Here is a 7,405-nt window from a genome sequence, read left to right as displayed (position 1 = left end):
CCATCAGCATGCAATGCCTGAGCTAGCAGTGGGCACTGGGGAAAGGAGTGGCCCTATGGGCAGCGTGGGCGATGTTTTGGAAAGCTGTTTGTCACCCCAGAGACAGCAAAACTCATATTTTCAAGGACAAAAGTAGGCATGTGTGTGGCTGGTGGTGGCTGTACATCCAGCTCATGCATGCTGATGTTGTGGTGCCAGGGGACCAGTGGTGAGGCAAATATCAGAAAAGTCTTGGGGGGGGGGGCAGGCATGAGGCAGCAGGTATATGGTGGGCACGCAACAGCTTTGGATACCTCAGGCAGGCCCTGCAGAACCAGGGGGGAGCAAAGCTGTGTGGCCCCTGTGTGGCTGCAATGTGTGTGCTTGGCACAAGGACCTCCTGTCTCCTTGCACCAGAGAGTGATCAATCACAGATACCTTCCTTGGACAGGAGCCTTCCTCTTCCTCCTCGCCTTTTCAGGTAACTTGTCCCAGTTACCAAAAATGCGATGTCCCTGACGCCATCCATAATAAACTGCCTTGGGCCAAGAGGCTGAACTTAGAAGGACTTCAGTAAACACCAAGGCATCAAGCAACCTCCAAACCAGCTGTGCTACAGGTTTTTCCTTACCCCGTGGCCGAACCACTCCACTGGTGTCACAGGACAGGTGCATAGGGCTAAAAGTCCTCTTTGGGACTGTCAGCTCCCACCTTGTCACCCTCAGAGACTGGATGCATCTCCTCCTCTGGCGCTGGGCTGGAGGTTGCTGCTGCCTGTTGTGCCCCCATTTGGTCCCACTGACATTGCTGTCCGTTGTTGGGCCATGCCAACATCGCATTCTCCTGCCTTCAGCCATGTCTGGTCCTACAGCAGCACACCTCCTTGCTCTCTGCCAGGCAGCTCTGTGTTCTCCCACCATCTCCTCCTCCTGCAAGAGCCTCAGCTGTGCTCCCCAAATCTCCGTCCACCTGGCCCCAGTCTGCACCTCCCTCCCCAGCCCCTCGCAGCTCCGAGATGCAGCCTTTCCCCATCAGCACTAATTCAATTACAGCCTCTTCAAATATTTCTGTTAGACTTTGAACTGTTCAGTGAAATCTGTTTCCAGCAAAAACTGGGTTTTGCTTCTCCATTACAGGCGCTTCCTATGTATGAGAAGGAGCTCCCGCTGCATTAGCATTCTGCTCACCCTGTCGCCGCACACAAAAGGTGCCTCTGCCTTTTCGGTGCTTCCCTCCGCCTGCTCCTGAGGACAAAGTAGCCTGCGGTTTCTCCTTGGGGTTGCTCCATGCAGAGCATGAAAAAGCAGCCTCACAAGCAGTCCATGACTGTCAGTGATGATTATGATTCATAACCGGAGTGCTTAATGCATGATTTTTCCATCCTCTTTTTTTTTTTTTTTTCCGTTGGACACTGCAGTCCAGGTGCTGCTGAAAGGGGTTGGTCCTGACACAGAGGAGCATTTTCCATCTGCTTTACAAATGAGGACTATAAAGAGTTTCACACACCAACTCCCTCTCCCAGCTTCTTGCTTTGACTCTGCGAATATGGTAGAGTCAGGTAACACCAGCTCCCGTGCAGACAGGAGTGGTCCAAGAGGGCAAGGGTAGCTGTGTCTTATCCTGTCTTTGTGGGGCTAACATATAAGCCCAAGCTTAAAGCTAAGGGTTTGGTTTTTGGGTGCCAGACCCAAGGTTTGGATCCTGTAGATGTCACGTGAGAAATGTCCTGTGGGATTTGAACCCTGGCTGTTGCTATTTCTCCATGCCAGGTCTTCATGCTTTTGCAGAGGTCCATGTGTCCACCACCATTGGGCAGTAATAAACAAATAAAAATATAAATAAGGTAATGCTTTGCAAACAATAGTGTTCTAGGGGAAAGAAAGGCTGCCACACTCGGGATACACTCAGCAATGTTTTCGTATGAGCTGAGCAGTCAGCTGTCCCAGAAGGGAGCTGCGCGTCCCTCCCTGCAGCCTGACGTCCCTCTGAAGCAAAGCCCAGCTGCTCCTGCATTTGCCACTTTGGCTTATAGGCTTGACGCTGCTCTATATCCTGTTGTTTTTTGCAGCAGAAAAATCCTTTAAGTCTCTAAGTAAATAGGACCTGCTGCCTTTTTTTCTGATGCCTTTGCAGTTTTCCAAGAGCTGTGTGAAGGAGCAGAGCCGAGCACGGCGTTGCGCGGAGCAAACTTGCCACCTAGCGGGGACAGCCCCTCTGCGGCTCGGGTTTGTCTGCCTGCAACAGCCACCAGAGAGTGGGATTTGTCTCCAGTGGGGATCATCTAAACGGGAGAGCTTCCAAATAAGCTAGTTTTGGCGGGGGGGGGGGGGGGGGGGGGTAAGAAGAAGACCTGCCTGCAACGACCAATGCAACCGGTCTATACCCGTTAACTGCAGTAAGTTAGGTCTATATCCATTAATGCCCAGATTTGATTCCTAGCTGGCTTTTAACCCACCAGTGTTAAGCTAGATGGATGCTGTGTGCATGGTCATGGGCCGCCAAGGCCACAGGATGCTGTCCTGAGGACTTTCCTTCTGTCTGTGTCTTCCTCTGGGCTCTGTCTGCAACCAGAGCTCCAAGACAAGGCTCAGTGACAGCGGAGATTTCCTTACTGCTTGCCTGATTACTGTATTTCTTATAGTTCTAATTAAAGCAAGGACTTTGCATAGTTCCAACAAACATTATACGCATCTTCTGCAGGTAATTAGATAAAAAAAAAAAAAAATCACACAACAACTACAAAAACCGCAATAGCAATTGTAATTTCTTCTAGGAGTTCCTATGAATTAACAGAGCGCAAAGTGGGTTTCCCTGCAGCGTTACAGTGGGTGCCCTCCATTAAGCACCCATGAATGTGCTTGGACTGTAACACCACAGAGTGATGGCCCTTTCACAGCCGTATCGTGTGTTGGTTATCCCTGGGTTTGAGAGGATTTGGTGGAAGATGTGATTTACTGTCCTTTGCAAAAGCAAGCATCCAAGTTCCAGGAAGAGCAAAGCAAACCCAGACCAGCAGTGGTGGCCGGAGTACCCTCACCCATCCTCTCCCTGCTCCTCTGGAACCACCAGGACCCATCAGGGTTGCAGAAGTGCCAGGAGGGGCATCAGCAAGAGCAGGCTTTTACTACACAAGATTTCCTTAGCAGTGACTTGCATAAATCAGGAGCTACTGGGCTGAGAGAGGCTCTCATCTGCAAATCAGGGGCTCTTTGCACTCCATAAAATGTGAAGGAGAGTATGAAGTGCCATGCTGAGCAGGGTAAAGGAAGTCCTTGTTGCACGGCAAGCATGAAATATGTCAGGTGTCAGGTTATTGCTGGCTGTCGCCTATCATAAAAACAACTCTTGAAAATCATTTCAACATTTTCATTAAAGTTGCTGAAAGAATTGGGAAAAAAACAGTGAATGCATTGGAATATTAAGCGATAAGGCTTTTCGTTTGATGGCAACAATTATTCTCATTCCCTCGAGCCCTAAGGAGCTTTTATGGCCAGGAACCTTCTGTTTGACAGTGAAACCATTAAATGGGAACAGTTTCCCAGTAGGGTTAAGAGCACACAGAGAAGCAGCAGGGCAAATAGCTGAGCGCTGGAAGGTGCTTGTCCTCCTCAGGCGTGAGGACGAGGGCAAGAGGTCCCAGGGACTTTGCCGTCCTAAACCAGTGCCCAGTGTGACTTTTTGCATGAATTGGTGAGGCTCCATCCGCCCCCATACACACACCCCGGTAGGATTCGGGGCTGTTCTGGGGTGCTGGGAGCACCACATGTGCCTCAGTTTCCCTATGCCAAGCCCTCGAGCTGGTTTGCACAGGGGCATGTTCACACATGGGGCTGGTCCCACATTCAAGGGAAATTAGATCATTTTTACTCAAGGGGTGAGTCTTTTCTTATTTGTTTCTTCTTTCTATTTTTTTTAATTATTCTGGATATTTTTTTTCCCCCAAGGACTGAAGAGTCATTAATCTCCTTTGATTTTTCCTCATTTTGTTGTACTTTTGTTGGTCTCACAAGGAGAAGGGGAGACGTGCAGCTTTCATTAGCTCACCCACTGGTGGGGAAGACAGGGTTCTCATCTGCATTTTCCCAGTTCTCCTTTCTCCCCGGGAAGGCCAAGTAACACCTCCTTCTTTCTTGCTCTTTTTCTTCTCCATTTACTGACAGTTCCCTGTTTTCATCAAAGGGGTTTAATATGTGTTTCTATTCATGACCTTTTCCTTTGGATTCTCTTGATATTTTTCATACCTAATGAAAAAAAAAAATCTTATTTTTTCCAGTACTTTTTTCCAGCTTCATGTTTTCACCAAAGAAAAGCTTCCATTACATATATTTTTTTTCACTTCCATAGCACTTCTAATTGTTTTTCTCTCACCTTATTCATACTTTCTCTTTTATTCAGTGAATCATGGTGGACTTTCCTTTTTTTTTTTTTCCCACTCCCCGCAGAATTTCTCTTATTTTGCTTCACTTTTTCTCTGGGGCAAAGTGAAAGGGTTTTTCCCCATTTTATCCCAGAAAACTGGTTTTTTCCCTGCACTGCTGCTCCTCATGTGTCATCTTCCTTAAGAGCAGCAAAGCAGCACCAGCCTTTATCTCATTTCTTATCATTTTTTTCCCTGCTGGATAAAATAGTGACAAATATTGTTTCTCATTTTTCTCATTTCTTTACCATCATATTTCATCTTTTTTTTCACGCGATCCCTCCGGTGGAACAACATGGCAGTGGCTTTCTTTCATTTTTCTTTTCCTCTGTTCTTCAATTTTCTGTCCGGTTTCTCATGTCACACAAGCAGCAACATCTTTCCTTTGTTCCCCTTGGGTGGTTTGAGATTTCTTTTCTGTTTGATTGGTTTTTTTTTTTTTCCTCCTCTATTCTCTTTTCCCAGTGGATGAATCAACAGCATTTCTGATGTAGGAGGGCAGCCACAATCAGCCCTGCACCCAGCACCCAAGTCCATGGCAGGAAATGGGCACGGGGTGGGGGGCCCTTCTCCATGAGGTTCATTTCTAAATCCACGCTTGCTGAAGGCCATCAGTACATGCAAGAAGATGCTCCAAGTCGGCATGCAGAAGAGCTTTGAGCATTTTGGATCGTGTCTGGGTGGGACACCTCTTTATGGGGTTGGACGGTCACCCATGGTTGAATGGGGAAAGATGGTCACCCAATGCTATCGAACACACAGTGTGTTCCAGAAATACAGGAAAGCAATTTGTAGAAAAAATATCCAGCTCTCAACATCCAACATTTTCCAAGGGGAAAATGGAACCAGCTGCACGAGGCTCCATCAGGGGAACATCTCCAGCTCCTCAGGTTCTTCCAGTGATGTGGCAACTGCTGATGGCAGCACAGAAATATCTCACTGTCACCTACAGGTCCGTGAGGACAAAGTATTCTGGTTGTCCAGGCTGGAGAAGTGGAGGCCCAGAGATGGCCTCACTGCTCCCTGCAGCTCCCTGGGGAGGGGAAGCACAGAGCGAGGCGCCGGCCTCTGCTCCCTGGGGACCGAAGGCAGGGCACACGGGGAGGGCACAGAGCTGCGCCAGGGGAGGATCAGCCTGGACATTGGGAAAATGTCCTTACTGTGAGGGTGGTCAGACACTGGGACAGGTTGCTGGTGAGGTGGGTGGTGCCCCCGTGCCTGTCAGTGTTCAAGAGGCATTTGGACAATGCCCTCATTAATCTGATTTGGCTTTTGGATAGCCCTGAAGGGGTCAGGCAGTTGGACTGGGTGATCTTTGTAGGGCCTAGCCTAGCCTAGCCTACCCTACCCTATCCTAATCTTGCAAGAACTAGGGTAGAAAAACAACACGAGCAGCAAAGCTCTTGTTGCCTGGTGTTCTCCAACACTGTTGGGATTTAATCAGCATAAATCAAACGTCTTCAGTTAAACACCATGACTGGCACCTCCTCAGGGATGGTGGGCACTGTTAGGAAAACAACTCTGATGAATCCACATTATCTAGGACCAACGGGAAATCCTAGCTAAAACCCAACCATGTCTCTGCTCAGCCATCATTACTCATGATGTGCTAGGCCAGGAAAAAAATGTCCTCACAGAATTCATCAGAAAGGTGAGAAATTGCCACTGGAAGGTAAGCGTGGCTCATCGTCGCTCTCCTTGCTCAGAATTGCCAGGAATAAGCAGAGTGCCTTACCCAGAGTGAAAGCAGACATCCCAGCCCCTTGTAGAGGTGATGGTATTTATTTGCACCGCACGCAGCCGCCTTGGCCCCATTCAGCCTGGCCGGTCCAAAGCACTGCCTGCATCCGAATGCTGCTGGTTGGCACATTAAGAACATTGTCGGGAATTCCTCGGGATGCTGGGGGCTGATCAGCCAACAACAGCTCTGCTCCTGCCCGCTGGAAGGGGGGGCATAGAGTGGTCCCAGTGAGCAGCTGCCTGCAGCAGAGAGCAGTGCCCCCAGCCAGCACAGCAATGTCCTGCACAGCAATGGGAATTGTTCTGCGTAAGCGCGAAACGCACCTAATAAATCCAATTACCCAGAAATTTAGAGAATTAATCAGCATAAGACAAGCCTAGCCCTGCTTAACAGCCGTATCCCCCATTTCATGCCAATGATTGAATTATGCATTATAACCAGAATTTGTACCTGGTTAACGTCAAGGAGGGTGGGAGCTGATGGGTATGTGGAGGAATGGGAGGAAAGAGGAGCAGAAAGCCCGCTGTCCCCCGGGGGATCCTTGGGGCCGGTGGGGGCTCTGCCATTAGAGGAGCAGGTCTCCCACCCACCCAGACCTGAGTCCCCCTCCAAGAGGAGCTGTCCTCCGAGAGCAAAATGCTCTTTGCTGCGTGCTGGTTGAGGGGGGGTTAGTAACTGAATGAGTTAAAGAGGAAAAGGTGAGCAGCTGCAGCTCACCCTGATCATCCCAGATGCCCTAGAAATGGAGGGAGACAGTATTGGCAAAAATGCTTCTGATTTAGTGGCATCCTCCAGAAATTATTGGAATTAGATGGTGGGCAGCAAATATGCTGTTAGTTAAGCACTACTGCACACTGCATTATTGTATGACACTAATTACCTACCAGGAGAAAAATGTCTCTTACGGGCTGATATCGTCTCAGAATCATAGAAATTAATCAGCAAATGTTAAATGTACTTGCCTAAAATCACCATGCTCCACACTCCCTATTGATTGGCTGGATTTAGTCGCGCTAATCACAGAAATACATCTGATTAACCAGTATTGCCCTGGAATAGTGGGAATTAGTTAATTTACATAAGGCAAGTGCTGCTCCATGCAGTCAACACTGACTAGGAGCTCTGAGTATTTCTCATCATAAGCAGAAATTGTCTGCTTACCTGGCACTTCCCAGGAAACCGCTGCCATCAGATGGGACTAAAATTAACTGCCACTCCCAAAAACCAGCATGAGCACCAGTTTGTGTCAGCATGAAGCAAACATACCT

This window comes from Anser anser (genome assembly GCF_964211835.1).
Source record: "Anser anser genome assembly, chromosome: 18".
Taxonomy (NCBI): Eukaryota; Metazoa; Chordata; class Aves; order Anseriformes; family Anatidae; genus Anser; species Anser anser.
Note: the sequence above shows the minus strand (reverse complement) of the source record.